The 18,182-nt window shown below is 35.4% G+C and overlaps 1 protein-coding gene across 11 annotated transcripts in view; it reads right to left on the minus strand.

The window, feature by feature from the left end:
* Nucleotides 1-18,182, minus strand: part of MLLT10 (MLLT10 histone lysine methyltransferase DOT1L cofactor) — a 243,144-nt gene that overhangs the window by 105,438 nt on the left and 119,524 nt on the right. The window lies entirely within an intron of this gene.

Genomic DNA, 18,182 nt, shown 5'->3' on the forward strand with positions numbered 1-18,182 from the left:
AAAGAATGAAGAAACAAGAATTCAAAAAAAGAAGGAGAGGCTTAGGGACCTCCAGGACACCTTTAAACATTCCAATATCCAAATTATATGGGGTACCAGAAGGAGAAGTGGAAAAGTTATCTGAACAAATAATAAGAGAGAACTTCCCTAGTCTGGCAAAGGAAACAGACTTCCAGGAAGTCCAGGAAGCTCAAAGAGTCCCAAAGAAGTTGGGCTCAAGGAGGAACACACCAAGGCACATCACAATTACATTACCCAAGATTAAACATAAGGAGAGAATCTTAAAAGCAGCAAGAGAAAAGGAGACAGTTACCTACAAAGGAGTTCCCATCAGACTGTCAGCTGATTTCTCAAAAGAGAACTTGCAGGCAAGAAGGGGCTGGAAAGAAGTATTTGAAGTCATGAAAGGCAAGGACCTACATCCCAGATTGCTCTATCCAGAAAAGCTTTCATTTAGCATGGAAGGGCAGATAAAGTGCTTCTCAGATAAGTTCAAGTTAAAGAAGTTCATCATCACCAAGCCTTTATTATATGAAATGTTAAAGGGACTTATCTAAGAAAAAGAAGATAAAAAACATGTATAGTAAAATGACAGCAAACTCACAATTATTAACAACCACACCTAAAACAAAAACAAAAATAATCTAAGCAAACAACTAGAACAGGAACAGAAGCACAGAAAGGGAGATCACATGGAAGGTTAGCAACAGGGGAGTGGGAGGAGAAAAGTGGGGGAAAAGGTACGGAGAATAAGTAGCATAGATGGTAGGTAGAAAATAGACAGGGGGAGGGCAAGAATAGTATGGGAAATGTAGAAGCTAAAGAACTTACGACACATGTACATGAACTAAAGGGGGGGGAATGTGGGTAGGAGAGGGTGTGCAGGGTGGAGGGGAATGAAGGGGGGGTAATGGGACAACTGTAATAGCATAATCAATAAAATATATTAAAATTTTTTTTTAAATCTCAAACTAGCACAAAGATATCTCTCAAAACTACCCATGCTGAATAAAACTTAATTTGAACATAAGTACAAACAAAGCTCAAGAACAAGATATTAAACAGAAAAAAGTTTTTTAAAAATCCCTCAGGAAATGCAGAACCAAAGTAATTTAAAGTCTAAAACAGAATTAATAAAATAGAAACAACAAGGGAAAAACAGACATTGTTAAAAATCAAAATATTGCTAAAAGGCAGGCATAAAATAATCACAGCAAGGACCTACATCCTTGGCTAATGGCTGCTTTAAGCAGACATTAAAGCAACTGGAGGAACTACAGAAAACAAAGATAATCAAACATTAGGATAACTTATGTCCCCAAAGTAGCAAATTTAATGAATGGGGAACAGAAGATGTATTCAAACTTTGTAGAAGGCCACAAAGTAAGAACTGAAAAAACTCATTCTGCAAAATACTGTTATAAATGTATAACAGCAAGACTTAATTGGAATTACACTTAATGGAATGCAAAAGGGAAAATGTCCATGCAAGGTGGCAGGGAGGGAGGGGAGCACTGTCTTTAGTCCTCTCCATAGTAATATTCCAAGCCCATTGTTTAAATTCTTAGGGGGGAAAAAGTAACCCAATAATATTATATACAGCCAAGACAAAGTTGGAAAATTAAGGCAAGAATGAAACATTTCCCATTATGAACAAAAAGTCAGAGAATACAGGTCCAAAGAACTTATTCTTGAAAAAAGTTACTTGACAATAACACTGAGCCACTTTTAAGAGATGATATGAAGAATTTACTGAAGATGTAGTAAAGGACTGGCAGTGACAGTGACCATCTAACAAATTTAAATACAGAACAAATACCTAATTAACTGAGGATTATGTTTACACAAGATATTGTCACAAACCTGAAAAATATGAATGTCTTTGAAAACAAACAAATGGGATGGCAAGGTATGAGAGCAGCATGAGAAGACTATTACCCTTTCATAGCAAAAGCTCAATATAGATTTTGAAGCATGTCATCAAAATATAATAGTTTGTCACCAAAAAGTAATTACTCACAAATCCCTTCCTTATGGACAAAGTCCTTGGTTTTCTTTAGCTAATCACTCTCTCATATCCTCATACAAGTGGCCCCACACTCTAGCCTGGGTGAATGTGAGTGTATCTAAGTCAATTAAAATAAATCTATTCTCTTTAGTCACTGACTGTTTTAGATCTGGGATAGATTTAGATCAGGATAACAAAAGAGAAAGGAAATTTTTCTGTTTTCTCTCTTAAAATGGTACTCCCTTCCTGCCATTAGATGATTAAGCATAGGCCATAACCCTTGGAATGAATATAGTGAGCTAGCAACCGTGCCTAAAAAAGCCAAAAGAGTCATGGAAAAAAAAATGTGCCTTACCATTGCTGAACTGGTCAATATTAGAAAAATGTAGCCTCTGAACTTATTCAAGAGTTAACTGTGCCTACTGCTTTAGCGATACTCTGTAACAGCTAGAACGTGTGAACTGGAAAGACATATCCTGACCAGTGTAGTTCAGTAGGTTGGGCATCTGCGGCCTGATGGTTCCCAGTCAGGGTACATTCCTGGGCTGTGGGCCTGGGGGTGGTATTAAGTGATGTTTCAGGCAACTAATTGATGTTTCTCTCCCTCTCCTCCTCCCTCCCTTCCCCTCTCTCTAAAACTAAATGAATAAAATATTTTTTAAAAAATAAACTGGAAAGACAGTCTTACCCTCTCAGTATTTTTTTGTCTAATAATCTTATTCAATTTAAAGGCATATTTAAGGAAATATTATCTCTTGTAATAAAGAAATTGTATTCAAAGTTCAATAATATTATCTTACATCACTTTCTTTTCCTTCTGTATAGCCAAGTAAATCTGATCATGGTATTTTTAAAAAATTAACAGTGTTACATCATTTTAACAAGATAATTTTTATTGATCAAACCATCCTTTTTATCTCTGTATAGAAAAAGCATCTGGAATGTTTACTTAGTAGTAATGAAGACTACTTCGTGATGGTACATTCTGGAGTGGGTTTTTAAAAAAGATTAAGTTGCATTTTAGCCCTGGCTGGGTGGCTAAATTGGTTGGAGCATCATTCCATACACCAAGACCATTGCAGGTTGATTCCCAGTCAGGGTACATGCCTAGGTTGCAGGTTTGATTCCCAGCTGGGGCATGTATGGGAAGCAACCAATCCATGTATCTCTCTCACATTGATGTCTGTCTCTGTCTCTGTCTCTGTCTCTCTCTCTCAACCACCTTCCTCTCTCTCCAAAAATCAACAAACATAATCTCATGTGAGAACTAAAAAATAAAAATTAACTTGCACTTTAAAAAAAATCCTGCCTTTTTGAATTTTTTTAACAATTACACATAGCTTAAGGAAAAAGAATGGACTAAAATGAAGTAGAGATGCCAGCTGTTCAAACAAACCTATTTATTTTTCTTCCTCAAGATATAACTAGACATTTCCCAGTTTCCTTTGCACTTACATGTGGCCACTTAACTGGATTCTAGCCAAATGCAATGTGAAAGAAAAACGTGTGTCACCTCTAGGCCTGGTTCCTAATAGCCCTATTTAGTGTCCATACTCCTTCCTCTTCCAATGATTAATACAAACGAGCATGGCAGCCATAAAGCAACACTAGAAAAGAAACACTAAAGAAGGCTAAGTCACAAGGTGAAAGGGACCCAAGTTCCTGATTCACAGCTTGGAAGAAAGCTGTCAGTCAAGCACATCTGTTTTGCAAAGACTATAAAAGAAGAAACAAAGGAGGACCTAGCAATTCCACTTCTAGTTATTTATCTGAAAAAACCCAAAACACTAAATCAAAAAGACATATACATGTATATGTTCACTGCAGCATTATTTACAATAGCCAAGACAAGGAAGCAACCAAAGTGCCCATTAATAGATGAATAAATAAAAAGTGGTGCATATATACATTGGAATGACTTGGCCATAAAAAAAGAACAAAATCTTGCCATCTGCAACAACATGGATAGACCTAGAGGGCATTATGATGTGTCAAATAAGTCAGACAGAAAAAGACAAATGCCATCTGCATTCACTTATATGTGTAATCTAAACCAAATAAACAAGCATAACAGAAACAGACTCGTAGATACAGAGAACATTTTGACAGTTGCCAGATAGGAGGGGGGAATGAGAAGGAAGATGTGAGGGGATTAAGTACAAATTGAGATTAACAAACAAAACAGAAAAAGACTCACAGCTAGAGAAAAAAGTACAACTTGGTAGTTATAGAATAATCATGGGGATGTAAAGGAAAGGGTAGGGAATATGGTCAATAGTATAGTAATAACTATGTATGGTGTCAGGTACTAGATTTATAGGGTGATTACTTCTCAAGTTATATAAATGTCTCACCACTGGGTAGTATACCTAAAACTAATATAATACTGTACACCAACTATAATTTTTAAAAATTATTAAAACAAAAGAAAATATATCCTATGTTTATATCTTGGCCTATAACAGGCAAGTGACTAAGCAGAGCAAAGTGAAATAATAAAATTACAATTATGAATAAAGTACAGAAATTAGGGGGAAATATCACATTTTTTCCTGATAACATGGAAATGATCAAAGCAGTGCTCAAAACTTTTAACAACCAAAAAAAAAAAAAACCCCAAACAAACCAGCATTTTGGACTTAATTATGAATAAAAAAATAAACATTGTATTAAACCAAACATAATTTGATAATTGTTATATATCGAGAGACAATTTTATGTGTCTACTATTTCTGCATGTCTTTCAAGTGAGACAATGATTTGCCCATTGCTCTGGACTATCAGAGTATCTGTCTTAAGAGCAAAGGGTAGCCATGCTTACTGTACATTACAAAAGATTCAGGTGCCCTAAGCTCATGGTTCCTTTACTGCAATACAATAGACTCTATGAGCAGATACTATCTGGCCCTCTCTGCATTACCCTATGGAAACTGGGTCTTGGGGAAATGCAGAATTCTCCTGTCTCCTAACTCATTATCATATAAGTAGGGTAAGATCATACAATTCTTTCATAGTTCTTAACAGTTTGGTCATGAGAATGTGATGCTGTTAGTCACATGGCTTTCTGTAAAAGGAAAGATAAGGGTCTCACAAGCCAATTAATGGGATTTCAGAAATGTCTATGGGAATGGGTAACAAATATAGTGGGCATATCTTATGGTTGATTAGACAGTAGATGGTCCTCCATTTTACTGCCTGAAAGCGACGAGGAATTGAGGAGGAGATAGCAGACTAAGTACTGGGAAATATAGTACATCCTTGAATAATGTGGTTCAGTTCAATGGTGTTTCATTATAATGTTTATGAAATGCCCTAAGAACTTAATTTGTTTATATCAATTAGCCTACAGTAAAACTGGTTTCGTTATATGTCCTTTCACTTAAAGTCACAAAACCTATTGACACTATTAAGTAAGGACTTACTGTACATTCAGAGCGTTGCCCAAATGATGTTCCAGTGGTTGCTAAACCTCCTCCAGGTAGGACTTCCCCACCAACCTGGCAGTCGGTTTCAGTCCCACCCTACTATAATAATAACTAGTACTAGGATTCATCCTCAGTGAACAGAAGGTTACAAACCCTTTCAGAAAAATTACAGAGATACTCATCTATACTAAACATTAAAGAGGGATACTGGCAAGCAACAGCTATGAACATAAATCAGGCAAATCTTAAGAACTCTGATTGGTTTGCTTGGAGATGAGGAGGTGGGGCATAGCATGTGAATGAAGACAGCAAAAGTTGGACTACCTTACAGCTCAATGCCTCCTGCAGTTTACCCTACCAACTTTAAATACACTTGGAGATGATAGTAAAAGATCTCAGTAGAAGTTTTTTTACAGTGAGTCTTGGTGTATTATAAGGCAACTATGGTCCTATTAGGGACTTTTACCAAAGATAGACCAACCCCTACAGGAAATTATAGTTGAGACCTTGCCTGGGATTTAGGCTCTTAATGCCCAGATTGGGTTTACAATACTAGCTAAACATTTACAGTGTGATGAAGATGGTCCTCTGGCAAATGAGAAATCTAGATAAACCCTTGCAATTGACAATGCCATGCTGAAAAATTCTCCCATCCCTCATGGAATTAGCACCCTATTGAAACTAGGTGAAAACTTGAGACACTATCTTAATAGTGGGGTAGCATATACCACAGATTCTGAAGAGCTCTCCAAAACATGTCCCTGAAGTGTGAGCCAAGATTTAGTCAAGCGGAGTGTGCAAACTGGCTGCTGAGTCAAGGGGTTCCCAACGTTGAAATAATTGGTTTCATCCATGAGTACACCACAATATAGAGCACTGTGGGTGCTGAAAACATGGAAATTTTACTTGGTTGATCCACCACAAGCAGTCATCATATTCTTCCAAATTGAAAGTTAATACAAAGGCATATTTAATGGTGTGGAACCATTCTGCACTCCCACAATCTCTCACTCTTCCTTAACCTCCCCACCCTTTAAGGCAACCTCAGTTGCTTTAAGAGGAAAAATGAATGGAGATGAAGATGAGATTTCCCTGTCTTCAGGGAGGAGTCAATTAATAGTCATATGTACCTGTCCAAGTATGCTGGGGAATTTGGAGAGAAAGGAGAGACACAAATTTTTAAGGCTCTGTCACACAGAGATACCCAGATCCCTATCCTACTTGTATCCAAAGAAGAAAAAGGCACCAAGATGAGGAGGAGAGATTAACAGTGGGGTAAGGAAGCTAACATGACTGTAAGTTGGGCTTTTCAGCAACTAGCTATATTTTTCTTACCACTTATACATCTCAAGGTATAGCAGGAATTGATGTATTGGGAGTCAGCAAACTATAGTACCCAAGCTGGCAACCATTTTTGTATCTTTTAAAGAGTAGTTAAAAAAAAAAAGGAAGAATATGTAACGGAGACTATAGGAAGTCTGCAAAGACTACAATACTTATTTTCTGATTCTTTACAGAAAAGATCTGAACCCTTGTGTTATGTACTTATCATTACCCATTCTCAGCACCAAACAATATTCTCCCAATCAGTAAATGCTAATGGCACATGCAAGTTGCTCCCAAATCACTTTCCTTTTCTTTGTGGTCAAACAGAAACAGAATAGAATTATAGAAGGACAAAGGGAAACTATAACCTTGATTAAAAACCTATTATACCATGGACAGTAAGAGGTGCAGTGTCTCAACACAAAAGCCCTGCCAGTCCAGTGAAAAAAGGTTAACAGAAAGAAGCTGGAGGCTTATAATGAATTATTGTTAACTGAGTTTAGTGCTGTTATAGCTACAGCTATTACAGACTAAATCCGTTACACAGACTGATGGTCCTTAGTTGGTGGTCTTGGACACTGCTAATGACTTCTTTACCATACCATTCATACTAAGTTTGTAGTGCTTCCCCCAGAAAACCTAAATTCCTTGCTATTTGTCAACAATAGGCATGTCAGAATTTAGTACAGGGGTCTCCATCTGATTGCTATGCTTTCACAATTGATTAGTAAGTTAGTAGCATGAGTCTTAACAGCTCTTATACTGATGTTATCACACCTCTCCCAAGAGGGCTGCCTGAAAAAAACCAATAAAATTCAGAGACCTGCTCAACAAGTAAAGTTTCTTGGAATTATGTGAGTGCATTTATAATGTCCAATCCCTTTCTTCAGACCCCCAACATCAAAAAGGAGGCTGAGCATCTTGTTTAACTTCTCAGGTATTAGAGGCTCTAAGTGATTCACTTTGACACTCTACTTGATCTTTACATCAGCTAATTAATAATAACTGATTGTTAATGCTCACTCTAATTTCTCTCTGCCTGATTAATAAGTATATCCATTTTCAATATTTAATACTAAAGCTTTTTCACCTCCAGGGATAAAAGTCCTTACCATCCCTTCTCAATGCCTCACCAGATACTATCCCTTTCCGTGACTTCAGCAAAGTCCTTTTACTCCATTAACATCTTGTGCTTCAGTTTCATATGCTTATCTGCCTATAAATGTATATGTAACTCCTACATTGTGTTCAATGCAACTAAAATTAGAATTTCTCCCAAATCAGTTCTTATTTACTCAAAAGTTGGGACAATACTACCTCTGTTCCATTATCTTTACACTTAAAACTCTGGGTTTGTTAAAAAAAAAAAAAAAGGTAAGCATTTCACATGGCATCACTGCATTCAAGAAACCATATTGAGCATCATGGGAAGAAGAGTTAAGTACAAAAGATAGGGATAAATTATGAGACATGGTAGAGCCATGGTAGAGTCATGGTAGAGACTAGTTGTCATATTAATGACAACTAGTAATATAAAAGTGAAATGAAAAAAATAAAAAAACCATGTAAAAGATATCCAAGGCAAGAGATACTGTGTAGTAATTCATACAAGACAAAGGAAGTTTGACTTCATTATAAAGTCAAAACTAAGTAAGTGCTAGATTTCAACTGACATGGAATTAAGGAAAGAAAAAAAAAATAAAAGAGGATCGATCACTACTTGTCAGAATAATTAGAGCAAACAGTGTAATGTTTAAAAGGAAAAAAACCCCAAAGCTTGTTTGGAGGCAAGGGGTAAAACATGATTCAAACATTGTGTCTAATATGCCAATACCTCAGTCCGAGCAAAGCCTCATCACTCAAGTCTATCTGACAACTCTTCCAATATCTTCTTTATATCAACACAATCTCCTCACCCTGGCCAGGTTGCTCAGTTGGTTGGAGCATCATCTGTGCACCAAAAGGTTGCAGGTTTGATTCCCAACCAGGACACATACCTAGGTTACAGGTTCAATCCCCAGTTGGGGGGTGTATGAGGAGATAACAGAGCAAGGTTTCCTTCTCACATCAATGTCTCTCTCTCTCACTCTCCCTACCTTCCTCTCCTCCTAAAAACCACACATATCCTAAAAGAGGGTTAAAAAAAATATAGGAAATGTTTTATAAGCTTTTAAAATATGAATAATTTCATTTATTTGGATCAAATGTACATATAGCTTGGCCCATCTCATACTCTGCATTCACATTTCTATCTACCTCTAAATGTTTCCCATTCCACTGTACTTAATGTGATTAAAATCAAACTCATCAGTTCTTCCTTTTTATGATGCTCAGAAATCAGCTTTTTCTCAAGTCTCTGCTTGTACTATGGTACCATCTCCCTAGTTAAGAGAGCCTCTAACCATCCACCACCTAAAATGTACCTTTTTCCTTGCCCTACTTTGAACAATCAGATCCAAGCCATATAGATTTTATTCCTTCAGCATCTTGACTATCATTTCCATTCCTACAGCCATTAAGTTGAATTCAGACTTCATTATTTTCAATCTCACTCAGGCAAACTTGCTTAATGAGCACTGAATAATGGTCAAGAGCATATACATGGGAGCCAGACTACATGGGTTCACATTCAGTTCTATTTTACTAACTATATTAGTTGTGCGAGCTATAAACTTCTATGTCATAATTTTCACATTTGTAAAACAGAAAAATAACATTATTACCTATCTCAAAAGTTTGTTGTTGGGAATTATATGAGTTTTTACATGTAATGTACTTGGCAGTGTGTCTAATGTAGTAAATAGTACACACCTTAGTTACTGCTGCTTTGTCGTCATAGTCATCATCATCACACTACAAACTGGACTCCCTATTTCAGTCACTCATTAAGTAAAAAAATTATTTATTTGGCATATAAGCATGGACAATACAAAAGTGAATAAAACTTATAAAGGCAAATAAGACTTATGGAGAAATTCCATTCTTTTAATGGGTAAAAAATGTATAAAACTTAAATACTATTATAAACAAAACTATCAGTCATCACAGTGGTTACCAAATTCTTTTACCTCATACAACACTAGGTGAATAATCTTCCTCAAACCATAATTAAATACAAACTCCTCTTACAGGAATGGCCATAAATGGCCCCAACTTGCATTTCATGCTTATCATTCTTATTCCCTTACCCCATATCCTTTCAACAAACTGAACAAACTTTCTATGTGGATTTTCTCATTTTTATATTCTGAAAAGTATTCTTGTCATTGAGAACACTGTCCTCTCATAATTACTTAACAGAAATAAATCACTGACAACATTCAAGATTTTTCTTAAATACCACTTCTTCCACTTACCATTTTCTACTATCTCACAGGAAGCTTCTGCAAAATTTCCACAAGCACTTTATTCTCTTCTCACTGGTCCTATCTCACTTTGACTTATTTGTATATTTGTTTTATCCATTCAGACTAACCTACGTAACCTAAGGTTACTAGTACTGGCTTAGTAATCTTAAGGTTTTATGTTAAGGCTAAATGCAAGTAATCAATTTCAGAAACAACTATGACCAAACACTTTTAAAATGATCAGTTGCAGTTATACAAGACAAGGTTAAAACAAAAATAGGCCTACACAAAATTCAATAAAGACATCAACTCAGTGACTGATTTTATTATGCAAAATTATATTGAGTAACTATCCTTTTTACACAGATTCTGCTAATAATTCACCAAGTAAAAATAAACCTTTAAAAAAAAAACACAATTACTTATCACACAAACTTTATCTAGTCTACCTGCAGCCTAAATAACTTAGTCTGATTTCCTTATACATTATCAACTAAAACTTATTAGTGTCCATATTTGAAAGTAATGCACTTCATGATGAAGTAAATGGTTAAATGAAATAAGATATTAAGTAAAAATCCCTATCACTTAAACACAACTAACCCTAATAACCTTAAATATCAGCAAACAGACTTTGATTATTTTCTACAGCCATGCTATCCAATATGGTATATAACTGCCACATGTGGCTACCTAAATTAAATAAACTTAAATATTCAGTAACTCATTGTGATACATTTTTTATTTTATTGTTTTTAGACTTTATTTTTTAGACAAAGGGGAAGTGAGGAAGAAAGAGAGCAAGACAAACATTGATGTGTGACAGAAACATCAAAGGGTTGCCTATCCCAGGCCTCCAACTGGGGAACTGGCCCACAACCCAGGCATGTACCCTGACTGGGAATCAAACCTGCATGCAACCTTCTAGTTCACAGGCTGGTACTCAATGCATTAATCCACACCAGCCAGGGCAATGCAACACATGTCAAGTGCTCAACGAACAGATGTGGCTAGTGGCTACTATATTGAACAATGCAGTTATAGAAAATTTCCATCATTTCAGAAAGTTTTATTTGACAGTGGGATCTAGAACTTTATAATACAATCAATAAAAATTTACATTTTATATAATCTCATTTTACTCTAATGTAACTATCAAACAATAATCCGTACACAAAGTTTTTCTGACAATAATCAGTCCCAAGTAGATAAACAAAAAGCCAAACATCAAGCAACTTATCATTATACATAATGAATGTATAAAACCACTACAGAGCAAAAAAAGTTAGCAGACGTGGAGAAATTGGAACCCTTAGTAGGAATGTAAAGTGGTATAGCTGCTATGAAAACAGTATAGCATTTCCTTAAAAAATTAAAACATAGAATCATGTGATCAAGCAATTCCACTTCTTGGTATATACCAAAAAGAACTGAGATTTCTGGCCAAGATAGAGGTGTAGGTAGATAACCAGTGCTTCCTCACATAACCAAAATAAGGACAACAACCAATTTAAAAACAAAAAACAACCAGAACTGCCAGAAAACCTAACTGTATGGAAGCCCAACAACCAAGGAGTTAAAAAAGAAACATTCATCCTGACTGGAAGGAGGGGTAGAAACAGGCAGCCAGGGCAGAGACGACACGTGGCGGCAGCTGGCAGACCGGACAGTCTAACATTCATGTGTAGATAAACCAGGAGGAACAACTGGGGAACAAGACAGACCATGCAACCCAAGGGTTCCAGCACAGGGAAATAAAACTTCAAAACCTCTGGCTGTAAAACCTGAGGGGACAGAGGAGGAAGGAGAAATTCTCAGGCTTGCAAGACAGTCCACCAGAGAGACCCAGGGGGTCCTATGACATACACATACTTACCCATCTGGGAATCAGCACCAGAAGGGTGCAATTCATTTGTGGATAGCAGGTGAAGTGACTGAAAAAGTGGGGCAAGAGGTGAGCAAGCCCTGTTGTTCCCTCTCTGACCCCTCCCACACATACAGCACCACAATGCACTGACCTGGGTTGTCCCGCCCAGGAGATTACCTAAGTCTCCGCCCCTTAAAACATAACAGGTGCACTGAGACAAAGAAATATGGTCCAAATGAAACAACAGATCAAAACTCCAGAAAAAGAAGTGACGGGGACATACCCAGCCTACCAGATGCAGAGTTTAAAACACTAGGAATCAGGATGCTCAGAGAAATTACTGAGGATAGTCACAAAATAAAGAAGTAAAGGCTATGCAAAGTGAAATAAAGAAAAATATACAGGGAACCAAGAGTGATTGGAAGGGAACTGGGATTCAAATCAACAATTTGGAACAGAAGGAACAAATAAACACTCAACCAGAACAGAATGAAGAAACAAGAAACAAAAAACGGAGGAGAGGCTTAGGAACCTCTGGCACAACTATAAACATTCCAACATTCGAATCATAGGGATGCCAGAGGGAGAACAAGAAGAGCAAGAAATTGAAAACTTAATTGAAAAAATCATGAACGTGGCACCCTGGCTGGTGTGGCTCAGTGGAAAAAGTGCCGGCCTGAGAACCAAAGGGTCACTGGTTTGATTTCCCGTCAGGACACATGAAATGGGTTGCAGGCCAAATCCCCAGTGGGCGGCATGTGATAGGCAACCGCACACTGATGTTTCTCTCTCCCTCTTTCCCTCCCTTCCTTCTGCCTATGAATAATAAATAAATAAATAAATAAATAAATAAATAATCTTTTTTTTTTCATGAAAGAGAACTTCCCAATCTGGTGGAAGACATAGACATGTAAGTCCAGGAAGCTCAGAGAGTCCCAAAAAGTTGGACCCAATGAAGCACACACTAAAGCACATCATAATTAAATTATTCAAAATTAAAGATGAGAGAATCTTAAAAGCAGCAAGAGAAAAGGAGACAATTACCGACAAAGGAGTTCCCATTAGACTGTCAGCTGATCTCTCAAAAGAAACCTTGCAGGCAAGAAGGGGCTGAAAAGAAGTATTCCAAGTCATGAAAGACAAGGACCTACATCCAAGATTACTCTATCCAGAAAAACTAACATTTAGAATGGAATAGCAGGTAGAGGGCTTCCCAGATAAGGTTAAGTTAAAGTAGTTCATCATTACCAAGCCCTTATATGAAATGTTAAAGGGACTTATCTGAGGAAAATAAGATCAAAACTATGAACAGTAAAATGACAACAAACTCACAACTATCAATGACTGAGCCTAATAAACAAAAACAAAAACAAACTAAGCAAACAACTAAAACAGGAACAGAACCGGAGAAATGGAGATCACATGGAAGGTTATCAGCAGGGAGTGGGATGGGAGAGAATGGGGGAAAAGGTACAAGGAGTAAGAAGCATAAATTGTAGGTACAAAATAGGGAGGTTAAGAATAGTATGTGAAATGAAAAAAGCCAAAGAACTTATATGTACGACCCATAGATATGAAAGACCCATGGATATGAACTAAGGGGTATGGGGGGGAATGCTGGTAAGAGGGAGGGTGTAGGGCAGAAGGGAATAAAGAGGAAAAAAAACTGGGAGAACTGTAATAGCATAATCAATAAAATATATTTTTTTAAAGTACCTTTTTCTTAAATTCATCGGATTTTTTAAATTGTGAATATTGTATATTTTGAGAATGTACTTTTTCTATTGCATTACTATGTTCATCCCAGAGATACAATTAAATTGCTCTGTCATAATTTGTTATATAATATACACTGCTCTTTCTATAGCTTAACTGTCCTAAATACAACTTCTTAGATTTAAAAGAAAAAAAAAAGAGAAAACATTTCTTGTCTTTGCAAACAGCAAACAAACCTAATAGTAAGGAATGGTTTTCAAAGATAATATCTAGGCCACTGTCAGAAAACCACTGCATGAAGAGAAAACCACGGGTGTGTCTGTAAAATCTACTGTTCAGATCTAAGGCAGTGCCTCAGAGAACCTGAAATCATGGAGGTTCAGGGACATTAACTTCATAAAAGACAAAGAATAAGAAAATATTCCATATCAGGAAAAACGAAAAAGATATGACAACAACTAAATGCAATGTGTATTCCTGGATTCGATTCTGGACCAGTAAAACATTTCCCCCCATTAATACGGAGGACATTCCTCAGTGAAATTTGAATATGATCTATAGATTAGCTAATAGTTCTATAATAATGTTACTGATTTTGTTAATTATACTATAATAATATGAGATTTCAATCATATTTATTAAAACTACACCATAAAGTACTTAGGCTAAAGACCATGATAGTTGAAATTACTCTCTCAAGGTCCAGAAAAAAACTGTGGAGGTGAGGAAATAAGACAGCAAGGGGGAAAGAGAAAACATAAAAAAGCTAACATAAAATGTTTACATTTTGGGAATCTGGGTGAATGGTATAGAGAGAAAATGTGTAGTGTTTTGTAACTTTTCTCAAAGTCTAAAATTACTGCAAAATCAAAAGTTAAAAAAAATTTAATCCTTCTGGCTGGCTGCCCAATGCCCCAGGATGAAGGATAAAAACTAGCCTCATGAACTGGCCATTCTTAACTAAACAATCTCACTTCGTGTCACTCTTCTGCCCCACCACACACACATCCCAAACATTCTACACTGCTGTTCTTGAAAAGCCCTGCTCTCTCTTAACACTCTGCTCGTGTAAAGGTTTAAGCCTTTAACTTGAGTAGAAGATTTCCAAAAGTAAAGTACCTAAAATAAGGAAAGGGGATGACATGTAATTCTCAATGCTGAATTTTTAAAAAGATAGAGGGAATGACAACTTTGTAATTGTGAGTTTTATTCCACCGAGGGTCACAGCAGTAGCCCAGTTCTCTTCCAAGATATAAAGGGTCCCAAAGAAAATGGAAGTCTAGTCAATCCCTGAGGTCCACAAAACACTAATCAAAAGCCTATCTCCCACAAATCTCTACCATACCTTAACCATGTTTATATTGGCAATGGCTCCTTTGTCTGTTGCCAGCTATTAATAACAAAATGGACGGAAGAACAAGAGGGTGGGGTTGGGGATAAGATAAATCACTCTAGCTGTAATAGGAGACAGATGGATTTCTGGCATATCTACTTGGAACTGAGTGCATTTCCATATACTACACTGTCATTAACAGTGAGTATAAAGTATTATAAGAATAGTACTGCTCTGGCCAGGTGGTTCATCTCGTTGAAGCATCATCGCACATGCCAAAAAAACTGCAGGTTCAATTCCCAAGGCACATGCCTAAGTTGCAAGTTCAATTTCTGGTAGGGGTGTATACAGGAAGCAACTGATGCATATTTCACTCTCACATCAAAGTTTCTACCCCCACCCTCCCTTCCTCTCTAAAAATCAACAAATATATCCTTGGGTGAGGATTTAAAAAATGTTTACTATATTTTTGATACATTATGGATTAGTTAGCATTGATGAGTAGGAAGAGGATGAGTCTAAGGGTCAAATGAACTGGTACAAGTTTACTGCAATGCAATAAATAGTCAATGATTTCTAAATAATGACCTATAACTTAGCCTTTAGGAAAAAAAATCCTTTTACCATACATGATGTGCCTCTCCATTTCCTAACACTTGCCCACAACTCACTCTGTGGCGGTGCTTCTGTAAACATAGGAACACTAGGCTTAAAAGAAAATTCTCTTTATAATGAACATTAACTCTTGAATTCAACTTTTCCCATATGTAGCTTTAATTCATTTTAAACATCTATTCTGGTTCCTTTAACAATATATGTCAATTTTTCAATTTTTATAGGCACTTTCCCTTACTCAAAGTCCTATCTCACTATTAATTTGTCTTCTATCCTTGCTGGCATTTCAGTTAATCTAGCCAGTATTAATATATCTTGGGCCACAAAGAAATTCTCTGAAAAGCAAAGATTATATATTTTACTGTTTTCTTATAATTATATAAAAAGTAAACTTATAAACTATTTATTCCATTTTTAAATAAGTGATTTGGATAGCATACAATATTTAGTATTAAATATTCCTTATCATTGCTTACTTAAAATTTAGTATTTTAGAACACATGCCAGAATAAAGGTAGATAAAAGAATTCAGAAGCAGAGTCCTTCTAACATTTCTTATAAACAATATCACTAAAATTTAGTTCATAATCCATCTAGTATTTTTAAAAACTAAAATCTCAATAGATTGTGAGTGCTACCTTTTAATGATTTTAAACATTAAGAGGTAAGGACGAGATGAAGAGAAAAACAGTCTATAGCATCAAATCTTTTCCGCTATATTATCACTTAACATCCCTTCCCAAATATTACCTAGGCAAGCCAACAAGTCTGATATTAACTTTATAATATGTTTACCTCACAAACTTTACAGATTATCAGAAAATAGTTATTACAAAATAAAATGCATAAATGGATTTTAAGTTTGACAACAAAATCAAGCTGACAACAAAATCAAACTTATATATGCTAAATAACTCAAATAGTACACATTAATAAAAAGTGCCAGCTAAAATTTAAAGCTAAACAAATCTGACTAAATACAATGTTTTTTACTCTAGTATTCAACAATTGCAAAAAAACTCATAAAATAAAAAAATCTAATTCATTCCTAGACAAGAAAAATGATTAATAAAATCATCAGCACTGGTATTTATTAAACAAAGACCTACATTTAATTGTCCTTTAAAAATAACATGACAGGGTATATATTAAGATAAATATGATGATACAATGAACACTTCTTTAAACAAGATAATGGTCATGAAATGGAGGAACAGAAGAAAATCATTGGTACGACTTCCTCTTCGCAATTTATAATAAGCCCTAAATAATAATCCCTTGCTCATGGATTTAAAAGCTTAAATAAAATCTGATGGTACTTCTTACTAAAACTGCTAATTAAACCAAATCTTCCATTTTTCCATCAGCAATCCAAACAATACACAGCAAGGCAGAACTCTACTAGTGTCATCATCACAAAACCACCTCACTGAAGAAATGAAAATGAATATGTATACTTGCTGCCTATGACCTACAAAGAATTGCATAAACCAAAACAGTGCTCTAAAGGTGAATATAAAGTTATAATTATTATTTAACTCATAATTGGAAAATTAATCTTTTTTTTAAATATTCAGTAAGCTTGATTGTGTTTTTATTATTCTTTTATGCGTGGCTTTTACCAAAAAGTTATATGAAGAATTTCTCTTTTTCATTATTATTATTATTTTTTAAATTTTATGTTAATCATTGTTCAAGTACAGTTTTCACCCTTTTACTCCCAATCTAGCCCCCGGAAAATTAATCTCAAGATTAAAGAGTCAGCTTTTAAAATGTTTACCCTGATAAAAGGCACAAACATAAATTCAAACCAAATTAGTTTTTAAATAACATTAGCTTTTCAATCACCTTCACAAGCCAAAGGTTTTTTTTTTTTGTTATTTCTTTTTTTTTTTTTTCAATCCCAAGTATTTACAAACATGAAAATGTCAGGTGATTTAGCTTTTAACACAATCTGTAGAAATACGTTCCAAACTGGTTTATACCAACTGTTTCAGAGTAATATTCCTTTCTAATTGAAGGTGTCCTCTGTATCCTCTTTTTGCTAAAAAACAATTCAAAGACAATCATTTTCCTATGTTGGCAGTATGTCCTTGACTGATTCTACAGTACTTGGTTTACTAAAAATTATTCATAACCTTTAATATAAGGAGAAATGTAAGCAGAAAATAGCTAAGTCAGAAGAAGATAGATTAGTATTAGGCAAGCTTTTAATGTTTTAATTAAAAGACAAAATATTCTCAAGCAAATGGTATGACATTTGTCCATTAAAAAAAATTATAAACCATTAGTATCACTGGGAGGAAAAAAAAAAAAAACCCAACCAAGAATATATAGAACTTCCAAATTTTTCTATTATAAAGAAAAAAAGCTGATTAGATTTTACTTACATGTGAAATAATCAGTTAATATTATATCACAACAGACTATTACTACTGAAGTCACCTAAAGATTTCATAAGATGACCACAGTAACACATGCAAGAAATCCCTTTCATGTTTTCAATCAAGTTATATTTCAAATTTTCCGTTGAAATGGATACAAT

This window comes from Phyllostomus hastatus, unplaced genomic scaffold (assembly GCF_019186645.2).
Source record: "Phyllostomus hastatus isolate PE091 unplaced genomic scaffold, TTU_PhHast_1.1 phas_scaffold_1674, whole genome shotgun sequence".
Classification (NCBI taxonomy): domain Eukaryota; kingdom Metazoa; phylum Chordata; class Mammalia; order Chiroptera; family Phyllostomidae; genus Phyllostomus; species Phyllostomus hastatus.